The sequence below is a fragment of the Oncorhynchus masou genome, chromosome 4 (genome assembly GCF_036934945.1).
Source record: "Oncorhynchus masou masou isolate Uvic2021 chromosome 4, UVic_Omas_1.1, whole genome shotgun sequence".
NCBI classification, from domain to species: Eukaryota; Metazoa; Chordata; class Actinopteri; order Salmoniformes; family Salmonidae; genus Oncorhynchus; species Oncorhynchus masou.
In genome coordinates, this window is record NC_088215.1 from 2,483,505 (window position 1) to 2,495,870 (window position 12,366).

Consider the following 12,366-nt stretch of genomic DNA (forward strand, 5'->3'; position numbering starts at 1 on the left):
TGTGGCCTGTGATGTTGGGACAAATGATAGTCGCTTAATATACAAGAGACCATATTCTACAGCACAACGGAAGAGTTATGTCTTCAGTGTAAAACTAACAATGACTCAACAATCCTTCTGGGAATGTTATGACGCAGTTATGGACGGAGTTAGAAAGTTGGCTGTCAGAAGTACAATTATACAACGTAAAACTACTTTTAATCTGTCTGCATATTTCAAGACATGGCATTTGAGGGTGCAGTGAGACCCCAGAGTTGGACGATACTTTTCTCATCAATCATCTTAAAAATTATACTTAATTAAAACCTGGAAATCAACCAATCCTCTGTTGTTAATTCAATAGAAAGGTAAAATGCTTTATTATCTAAAAGTTGAAAGTGACAGAGAGAAATAAAATGGTGCTCATGCGGGCACTGGGGGTGTGTTCTCGTGGGTCTGGGCAGGTGTGATGTAGTTAATGGAGATGGAGGTGTGTTCTAGTGGGTCTGGGCAGGTTTGATGTAGTTAATGGAGATGGAGGTGTGTTCTCGTGGGTCTGGTCAGGAGTGATGTAGTTAATGTTTGTATGATGTCGTCGTTTGTATGTGTATGTTTTGTATTGTTTATAAAATATCAACAATTCAAAGTTACACCTCACTGTGCTATTTGTGGAGTTATTACATTAAACCAATCAGATTTCAGAAGAATGCCAAAGTCAGGTGTGAAGTTAGGAATATTATGAATAAATGACTAAACAATATTCTCAGTTTAAATAGAACTGCAACTAAGTAAACTTACACTCTGTTTTATTATATCTGTTTAACAATATGAGTTCATAAGAAGGGATTATGTGACATGGACAAGGAGTAATTAAAGTTAATGAACACCATTTCAACTAGGCAGGGGAGGAATGGGTTGTGGATAAAGTAAGCAGATAGGTTAACAACCCTTGGTTGAACCGACAAAACTTAGCTCTGGGGTGTTTTTGATAAGGCAGTGAGTGCATTCCTAGGTGTTCTGTTAATTAGAGCTGTCAGCTAAGTGGTGATCGATAATGGTGAGGGGTCAAGAGATAATTCAGTTATGTTGTGTGACCTGTGAGTGTGTTAGTGAGTTGGAATGAACTTTTAAACTCACTTAATTCTAGGTCGGGAGGAGGGGATTCATTAAGCAATGAAATTACGTCATGTTATTGTATATAAACTGTTGCTCGTGGTAACGTGGCAGCGCGTTCCGAGAATAAATTCTGTTACCTATTATTGATAAGACTGGTTTCCGTCTATTTTATGCAAACAAGAATCTTACAAATTCTCAAAATAGTTTAAGGGAATTCAATTAATGAAAACATATTGGAATAACTAAATTACAGTAACAGAAGTAATATGGAGGACCAGCCTATTCCCTATGATGTAAACTACAGCAGAAATAACTTCAAATGTGTAACTTCATATTAAACCAATCGTTTTCAGTCATGACTTGAGTGATTTAAGTAAACCACAGTTTTGGAAATACATAACACCATCTAACCATATATCAAAGAATGTTAGCTATATGCAGTTATCTTAGCCAGCCAGCTAACGTTAGCTATTTAGCCAACTAGCTATTAGCCTAACGAGCATAGCCAACCAGCACGTTTATGGTCAGCGAGCTGGAGCACCAACTACCGGAGACCATTTAGAGCTCAACTAAAACATAACTGCAGATAAAAAGAGACAGAATGATGGACAAAATGAAGCTTCAGACGTCATTGATCACTGCTGATAAAAGTGACACACTGCTTTGAAGTATACTGCTTAGCGATTTCTGCGCCTCGTAGCTCCGATATTAAATGTAACACGCGTGCTACAGGTGAGTGTTGTTATCGTGACCAGTGAGCTGAGTAACATCCATATCGAAAAGTTGACAACACAAAAAGGAGCAACCATGTTAATTTCCTCTGTCGTCTTGAGCCCACAGCAAGAAGGCACCAGAGCCTACCATGCTAACGAGTTCCCACTAGATAATACAACCACACAGTTCATGAAAGGCATGAGGTGAAGCTTGAGCTAGATATCAACCTAACGTGACCTTCCTGGTCCCTCAAGTCAGTGAGTCAACACAGAAAGGAGCAATGAATGGATAGTTAACTTGTTTCCAAAGCTGCAATGATGGGACACACACAGTATGGATGAATGATCAGTAGTGACAGGATATAAAAAGCACTCCCACAGCAATAGCACTCCCACGAGCAGCGCAGCGGTCTAAGGCACTGAATCTCAGGGCTACAGGCATCACTCCAGTTCAAATCCAGGCTGTATCATAACAAGCTGTGATTTGGAGTCGCATAGGGCAGCACACAATTGGCCCAGCATCGTCTGGGTTAGGGTTTGGCAGGGCCAGGCCGTCAATGTAAATAAGAATTTGTTCTTAACTGACTTGCCTGGTTAAATATATTCAAAAAATGTAACTTCATTACACCTTTACACTGGCATACAAACTCAGTAGCATAGAGTAGATCATCAATATGACCTTGGGAAATAGTGCATTGTGGGTAGTTTAGAAGATTTCCCCAAAATAATTTAATAAATATGTAATAACGCAAAAACATAACTATTTGTACTTATAGGAAACCATATTGTGACTACAACTAGCTTACTAAGTCTTTAACCACACTGTATTGTCACACTGGTGAGTAAAAACTCATGCTTCCTACACTTTAACTTGTTTTTGTTAACATTTTACTCAACAGCGTTACCCACTCCAGTCAATTGTTGGAGGTCTGCGACTTTAAGGCAATGCTGTTAGTGTGACGTATAATCTAGTGGATGGAACGCTTCTTTCAACAGCAGCAACAGTTAGTCAGCCACCTCGGTAGCTTGCTAGACAAAAAAGCCGAACCAATAAAGCTCTTTAGACGCTTCAGTGTATATTATCCACTGTGTTTTAAACCCCCTTCTGTCGTCTAGTTAGTTATCCGATCTAATTTCATATTTCCCAAACGGGTTTCCCAAACGCATCTTAAAACCTCTTAGAGCTACCCCCCTACTTTTTTTCAACTTCCACCTGAAGACATACCCAAATCTAACTGCCTGTAGCTCAGGCCCAGAACCAAGGGTATGCATATTCTTGGTTTCATTTGAAAGAAAACACTCTGAGGTTTGTGTAAATGTGAATTGAATGTAGGAGAATTTAACACAATAGATCTGGTTTAGATAATACAATGAAACAACCATACTTTTTTATTGTTGTATCATCATCTTTAAAATGAACAAGACAAAACAAACATTCAGATAGGATGATGGAGACAATTTCAGTGAAAAACATAAGAGGGCAACAGTACTTGTAAAAAGTTTCAGAATGATAACTTCCAAAATGATGAGTGTGCTACATGACATTTATCATGAAGTCACCCAGGTGTCCCACACAAGTAGCCCAAATGTACCCTAGTGGCAAAATTGGTGAAGTTATTCATTTTGAATGGAATAACTATATACAAAATACCAAAATGGTATTCTAACACCCCCCCCCCCCCAAGAAATTGAGAAAGAAACATGAAAAAATGAATAAATACATTTACAAAATAACACTTAATAACACTCAATATTTGGAAGACCCTCAGTCCTCTACACAATATTGTGCTGCTGATGCCAGGTGCAATAGCAGTCTCCTTCTGCTGTAAAGCAGAGGGTCACCAAGCATGTGGTGCAGGTGATGGGGGACTTCATTTTGCAAAGAACACAGCGACGCCTCCATGCTGTGCCCTTTGGGCCCTGAGGCACATTCATGCCTGCAGAAATAAATTGGAGCAGATGAACACCACTTGTGGCAGGAGCAGAAGGGATAGAGGTAGATGGGCCAGAACGTAGTGCTGTAGCCAGCAAGCTCATTGATGAGCAGCTCTCTGAAGGCAAGCTGTGAATTGGGGGGCTTTCCACAGCTCTTAGCCATTTCCTTGTGTCGGATGAATGCATCCACCACAGCAATGTCGATGAAATGATAGAAGAAGGTCTTGTACCATTTTATCGTCTTATGGAGAACATTGTAATAGCCTATCAGCGCATCTGACAGGTCCACACCTCCCATCCTCTTGTTGTAGTCCTTTATTGCAGTTGGAATGGGGACATTTTTTGCGGTCCATGCCCCAGTAGCGCTGAGACAACAAGTGTCCGGCTGGATGAATCAGCTTCAGTGAGGGATGGACACCTTGGCACTGGGGTCTCCCATTCGGAGTCAGTGTCACTGTGAAAGAAAATGTTCAGTTATAATAGTTTCACATATGAGCCCTGTATCAACAGGTATAATAAACTGATATTTATTGAGTACAGGGAACATAAGGTTGAATATATTATTATAAGCCTGCTCGATTTACTGTCTCATTTATATTATGACAGACCAGCTAGATCTACTGTCTCTATTATATTATGACAGACCAGCTATATCTACTGTCTTTATTATATTACAACAGACCAGCTGCATCTACTGTCTCCATTTCACTTTGGCCATTGTTGTGGGCCTGCCCTCCCCTCAACAGCCTCAAATAGGCTATTTCATGTGGGGGTGGGGTAGGGTGGTGCGGCAGACACACTCATCTCGGCCATGCTCCCTCTAATCCACAATATGTATATATACATACACAAACATAGGCTATGGGTCATACACATACATACAAACATACCCCCACCCACAATGTATAGCCAACGTGTACACCTTTCATTACATTTTTATATATTCCTCCTAAAATTAAAAAAAAATCATAAATAATATTTTATATTATTAATTTCAAACAACAGCATTAGCATGAGAAGAACTTACCAGTCCAAAACGATGTCCTCTCCATTAAAAAAATATTCCTCCATTTGGGAATCAAAGCTATGCTAGCTAAATGAATCATTCTCCAACAAGCTCTGTCTCACTGTCCCGATCAGTTTCTTCTAAAATTGTGTGTACATCTGTAATACTAGACCTAGATTTAGCTTTCCCTGACATAGTCGCCATACTGATTGATATATAAACAGCTGAAGATGGCTTTACCAAAATAGTGCTGTGCGTAACATGCGCCTCCTTCCAGTATGAATCTTCAATGGCGAATGACCTTTTTTACGCCGGAGTTTACTACATGGGTTGGTCTTCCAACACATAACCATTACATATTGCCATTTACCTCAGCTCATTGGCTATCAACCAAGCTAGATTTCAAGACGATCAGTGGACATTGGGTTAAAATACAGTCAATCAACGAAACAGTGGTCAAATCATTGGTGCACAATGATGTCATTACTTGTTGTCTTCAAATCAGTTTCTTTCAGTCAATACTTCCTGTGAAATTACCCATCAGGTTTGGTTGTGTTACAAACAACCAGTTGATTGCAATGAAACCAAACATGACTGGAAAAGTCACTTTTAGTATGTGTATTTACATCGAATGTGTCCTCGAAAATTGAATGAGACTGAATTCACGACACAAGCGGTTCATAAAATGTTTCGTGTTAGGCTATAAAAATTCATTGTGCAACAATTAGCATTGGGATTGCAAACAGAGGAAGATCGTCAAAGGTAAACAATTTATTTTATTGCAATTTGTGATTTTGTTACACCTGTGCTGTTGAATTCGTTTTTTTATGGGGCTCTGTCCTCAGATAATTGCATCTTATTCTTTCGCATTAAATCCTTTTTTAAAGGATTGTGAGACACATGTAATTTTCATGAATGTTTATTATGACTATTTATGTAGCGATCACCGTATGTTATCGAATTTAATCCCATAACGGGTTCGGTGCGCAGAGAGGTTAACGGCTGGTTTTGGGGGGTGTGGGATGCCGAACATGTCAGGCTCTCATTCATCTGATTAATTAGGGATATGAGGGCTTCGGGAATCTGTGAAAACAGGTTTTCATCTGGCGTCCCTGACTCGTTATACAATTAATAATTTCTAGGAGTTCGGCTGGAATCTGTGATAATATGCTTTCATCTATCGGTATTATGTCTGTTACCCCCGCCTCATTCATACGATTAGTAATTTCCAGGCGGTATCTGTGATAAGAGGCTTTCAACTGTCTCAATTAGGTCTGTTGGCTCTGCCATTTGGATAATTAATGATGTGCGTTCTTGGGTTATTCTGGAAGGATCAGTGTTACATATATGATTTTAGCGCCTGTATTTACGTTTTTTAATCGGAGTGCTGTTTAACATGCGTGGTTCTATGCCAGAATGATAGATCCTGGAGGTATTGTCGCTCAAGTAAAACCCCCATTCGTGTGGGTGGGCCAAAACCTTTCGGGATTTTAGAGCCCTGGAAAAGGCTGTGAAAAACCTAGCTTGTTCTATTTCAGATCCAGATGTTGCCACCATAGAATTGGCGGAATCAAGAAGGTTGGCCGCATCCCATAATAGCCGGTCATCTGCCTCTGAAATGCCATTTAAATGCCATTGGGAATGTTCGGTGAGCCGGAATCCTCCGCATGCTCTAGATGTGTGTGGTCTTCTGTGCCGTTATACGCCGGGGAGGAGTCTGAAAGAAAATAATACATACAAAATACGTTATTAAAAAATATATTTTAGATACAAAAATGTCAAATACATTTCAGGTATAATACTATATATTAACAACACATAATTAAAATACCTCCGCTTTTTTGGCGAGGACTGTTCTGGCGAAAACCGGAGGGGCGTGACTTTTTTCATCAAACGTTCCCGATTCTGCATGGCCGGTCTCGTTGGAGCCTGAAAAAATATTATTTGTCCTTGTTTTAACATATTCAAGCCTAAAAAATGTATAAATAATAAACTAGGTAAAACTAATAATATATATATAATGGCTTCATACCGTGTCCATGGAGCGCCAGCTCGTGAAGCTGCAAGTTCCCTGCCCAGTAGTACTTTTCTGGAGGGGAGAATTCTGAGCAATGTACTGGAGCCCATGTTGTGCGTTGCTTGTTTGGGTCTGGAATATAGAGCGAGCGGGTGAAGGTTCCAGGGGGAGTTGGCGGGACGTTTAAATCCTCTGTTCTCGGTGTGTTTGAAAAAACGTTCATACAGAACGGGAGAATTGCATCTGTGTCATCGGATGTGTCATCTGCTCCGACGAAGTCGTTCAGGGTCCATAAGGAGCCCGTTATCCTTCTTGGCTGTATGTCGGCTGTAAACACAAAAATAGCTTTTAATATAGGGTGCACACTTTTTGTTTTTTAATGTATAAATATTCTTGTGTATGTGATTATTGGACTTACGTCGAAAATAGTGTGATGGGGATTGGCTGAATGCGTTTTGCGCCTGAGAATCCCCGTCTAACTCGGTCTGTTCCAGATCATTTAAAACCTCTGAGCAGCTGCGTAAAGGATGGAGAACCTACAAACTTTAGATAATATTAAGTTATTTATCCTATATACATTTTTTAAAGAATACGTGCATTGCCCCCCCCCCCCCCGTTTAAAACACATAACTCCTGTTTAATATTCCAATAATACTCAAACAAATCCCAGACTCCAAATCTTAAAATATATTATTTTCACTAACTCACCTTCAGAAAGCGTCATTAGGAGGGATTCACGGATGATCTTTTATCTCTCCTGGGCTGTTGGCCTGGTGTTTGGAGTTAGGGTACGGTCGTGCAAACAGAGTGGAAAGCATCTGTTTTCCCTAGACTCGTTCCGCTGTCGTGTCCCGAACGAGAGATAGTACGGAATGAGTTTACAGAGCATGGGGTGACGTTTTTTTGGGCGATATCCTCTATGCCATAAAATGGGTCTGGAGTACCCCCAGAATGTTTTAGAGAGGCAGTGAATTAAAGCAACAGGAGGGGATGTCGAGACATTATGTCTGCAGATATTGCATTTATGTTTCATAACACCTCAGGGGCAGCAGCTTGGTGGGGTGTCCGATGTAAATTTATAGACCGGGGTGGGGGGACCGTTAGTGTAACGGTTTTCATGCGGTGAAGGAGAGTCGGACCAAAATGCAGCGTGTAGATTGCGATCCATGTTTAATGAACAAACGTAAACACGAATCCATACAAATACTACAAAACAAAGAACGTAACGAAAACCGAAACAGCCTATACTAGTGTAAACTAACACAGAGACAGGAACAAGGATACTAAGGACAATCACCCACGAAACACACAAAGAATATGGCTGCCTAAATATGGTTCCCAATCAGAGACAACGATAATCACCTGACTCTAATTGAGAACCACCTCAGGCAGCCATAGACTAACGCTAGACATCCCACAAAACCCCAAGACAAAAAACACACCACAATAACCCATGTCACACCCTGGCCTGCATAATATATTTCGACCGGGGCATGACAGAACCCCCCCCCCTAAGGTGCGGACTCCCGGACGCACATCAAAACAATAGGGAGGGTCCGGGTGGGCGTCTGTCCATGGTGGCGGCTCCGGCGCAGGACGTGGAACCCACTCTATAAATGTCTTAGTCCCCCCTCCTCGCATCCTAGGATAGTCCACCTTCGCCGCCGACCATGGCCTAGTAGTCCTCACCCAGAACCCCACTGGACTGAGGGTCAGCTCGGGACAGAGGGGCAGCTCGGGACAGAGGGGCAGCTCGGGACAGAGGGGCAGCTCGGGACAGAGGGGCAGCTCGGGACAGAGGGGCAGCTCGGGACAGAGGGGCAGCTCAGCACTGAGAGGAAGCCCAGCACTGAGAGGAAGCCCAGCACTGAGAGGAAGCCCAGCACTGAGAGGAAGCCCAGCACTGAGAGGAAGCTCAGCCAGGTAGTTGGATCTGGCAGATCCTGGCTGGTTGACGGTTCTGGCAGATCCTGGCTGACTGGCGGATCTGGAAGAGTCTGGCTGACTGGCGGATCTGGAAGAGTCTGGCTGACTGGCGGATCTGGAAGAGTCTGGCTGACTGGCGGATCTGGAAGAGTCTGGCTGACTGGCGGATCTGGAAGAGTCTGGCTGACTGGCGGATCTGGAAGAGTCTGGCTGACTGACGGATCTGGAAGAGTCTGGCTGACTGGCGGCTCTGGCTGCTCCATGTAGACTGACAGCTCTGGCGGCTTCTTGCAGACTGACAGCTCTGGCTGCTCCATGCAGACTGGCAGCTCCATGCAGACTGACAGCTCCTTGCAGACTGACAGCTCTGGCTGCTCCATGAAGACTGACAGCTCTGGCTGTTCCATGAAGACGGACAGCTCTGGCTGCTCCATGTAGACTGACAGCTCTGGCTGCTCCATGCAGACTGACAGCTCCTTGCAGACTGACAGCTCCGGCTGCGCTAAACAGGCGGGAGACTCCAGCAGCGCAGGAGAGGAGAAAGGCTCCGATAGCGCTGAACAGGCGGGAGGCTCCGGCAGCGCAGGAGAGGAGGGAGGCTCTGGCTGCGCTGAACAGGCGAGGCGCACAGTAGGTCTGATGCATGGTGCTGGCACTGGTGGTACTGGGCCGAGGACACGCACAGGAAGCCTGGTGCGGGGAGCTGCCACCGGAGGGCTGGGGTGTGGAGGTGGTACTGGATAGACCGGACCGTGCAGGTGCACTGGAGCTCTTGAGCACCGAGCCTGCCCAACCTTACCTGGCTCGATGCCCACTCTAGCCCGGCCGATACGAGGAGCTGGAATATACCGCACCGGGCTATGCACCCGCACTGGGGACACCGTGCGCACCACTGCATAACACGGTGCCTGCCCGGTCTCTCTAGCCCCCCGGTAAGCACAGGGAGTTTGCACAGGTCTCCTACCTGGCGTAGCCCTACTCCCTGTGAGCCCCCCCCAAGAAATTTTTGGGGCTGACTCTCGAGCTTCCTAGCCAACCGTGTTCCCTCATATCGCCGGCTCCTCTCTCCGGCTGCCTCTGCTCTCCTCGCTGCCTCCACCTGTTCCCATGGAAGGCGATCCCTTCCCGCTAGGATCTCCTCCCATGTGTAGCAACCCTTGCCATCCAATATATCGTCCCATGTCCAATCCTCATTGCGCCGCTGTTGCTGCCTTTGCTGTTTCTCCTGTGGCTCCTGCCTGTTGACACGCTGCTTGGTCCGTTTGTGGTGGGTGATTCTGTAACGGTTTTCATGCGGTGAAGGAGAGTCGGACCAAAATGCAGCGTGTAGATTGCGATCCATGTTTGTGGAACAAACGTAAACACGAATCCATACAAATACGACAAAACAAAGAACGTAATGAAAACTGAAACAGCCTATACTAGTGTAAACTAACACAGAGACAGGAACAAGGATACTAAGGACAATCACCCACGAAACACACAAAGAATATGGCTGCCTAAATATGGTTCCCAATCAGAGACAACGATAATCACCTGACTCTGATTGAGAACCGCCTCAGGCAGCCATAGACTAACGCTAGACATCCCACAAAACCCCAAGACAAAAAACACACCACAATAACCCATGTCACACCCTGGCCTGACCGAATAAATGAAGAATAAACATAATATATTTCGACCAGGGCGTGACAGTTAGTATATGCGCTGATTAGAAATAACATTGTTTTAACCCCAAGGGTTGGTCTAGACATATTGTATTCTTTCTGGGGTGTTTGACTTTTTATCCCCCACATCCTCTGGGGTGAGAAATTCGGATTTGAAAGACATGTGTGTTAAGGAATCGAAAGTGCTTAAGGTATAGGGGGCAGCATTTTCACTTTCGGATAAATAGAGTGCCCAATTTCACCTTCCTGCTACTCATGCCAGGAATATAAGATATGCATATTATTAGTAGATGTGAATTATTATTAGTAGATGTAGATTAGTAGAACACTCTGTTTGAATCATGTCTGTGAGTATAACAGAACTTATGTAGCAGGCAAAACCCCGAGGACTAACTGTTCAGATTATTTTTTTTTTGTGCCTCTGACTGTTCCCTGAGTTATCTTTTCCCTGAGATATTTCATAGGAACCTGTTATCAGTTCCTACCGCTTCCACTGGATGTCACCAGTCTTTGGAATTTGGTTGAGGTTATTAATTTGTGTAACAAAGAAGAACAACATCCTGGAACAACGTTACACTATTGAGAGTTGCGCAAGACGTAAAAAGGAGCATGGTTTGTTTACTTGCTGTATTGAACACAGATAGCCCCGTCTACAATTTGATCGATTATTAACGTTTAAAAATACCTAAAGTTGTATTACAAAAGTAGTTTGAAATATTTTGGCAAAGTTTAAAGGCAACTTTTGAAATGTTTTGTAGTGACGTTGCATTTTTTGGCAGCTGATTTTTCTGGATCAAACGTTTCAAATGCAGTCTATCACAGTGCAATCCGTTTTGTCACCAAAGCCCCATATGCTACCCACCATTGCGACCTGTACGCTCTTGTTGGCTGGCCCTCGCTTCATACTCATCGCCAAACCCACTGGCTCCATGTCATCTACAAGACCCTGCTAGGTAAAGTCCCCCCTTATCTCAGCTCGCTGGTCACCATAGCATCTCCCACCTGTAGCACACGCTCCAGCAGGTATATCTCTCTCGTCACACCCAAAACCAATTCTTTGGCCGCCTCTCCTTCCAGTTCTCTGCTGCCAATGACTGGAACGAACTACAAAAATCTCTGAAACTGGAAACACTTATCTCCCTCACTAGCTTTAAGCACCAACTGTCAGAGCAGCTCACAGATTACTGCACCTGTACATAGCCCACCTATAATTTAGCCCAAACAACTACCTCTTTCCCTACTGTATTTTGTTCCTTTGCACCCCATTATTTTTATTTCTACTTTGCACATTCTTCCACTGCAAATCTACCATTCCAGTGTTTTACTTGCTATTTTGTATTTACTTTGCCACCATGGCCTTTTTTTGCCTTTACCTCCCTTATCTCACATCGTATATAGACTTGTTTATACTGTATTATTGACTGTGTTTGTTTTACTCCATGTGTAACTCTGTGTCGTTGTATGTGTCGAACTGCTTTGCTTTATCATGGCCAGGTCGCAATTGTAAATGAGAACTTGTTCTCAACTTGCCTACCTGGTTAAATAAAGGTGAGAAAAAAATGACATTTGGATATATATGGACAGAATTAATCGAACAAAAGGACCAATTGTGATGTTTATAGACATATTGGAGTGCCAACAAAAGAAGTTTGTCAAAGGTAATGCATGCTTTATATTTTATTTCTGCGTTCTGTGTAGCACCTGCAGGGTTGAAATATGCTACTCTCTTTGTTGACATTGTGCTATCACCAGATAATAGCTTCTTATGCTTTCGCCGAAAAGCTTTTTAAAATCTGACTTGTTGGCTGGATTCACAACGAGTGTAGCTTTAATTGAGTATCTTACATGTGTGAATTAATGAATGTTTGATTTTTATATCATTATTTGAATTTGCCGCGCTGCATTATCCCCGCACACAGCTTTTCAGAAATTATTTTTCTCAGACATGCATGATGATAGAGCGAAAAGACAGAGCCCCTTCATTAAAAGGTGAGATACAGTTTTAAA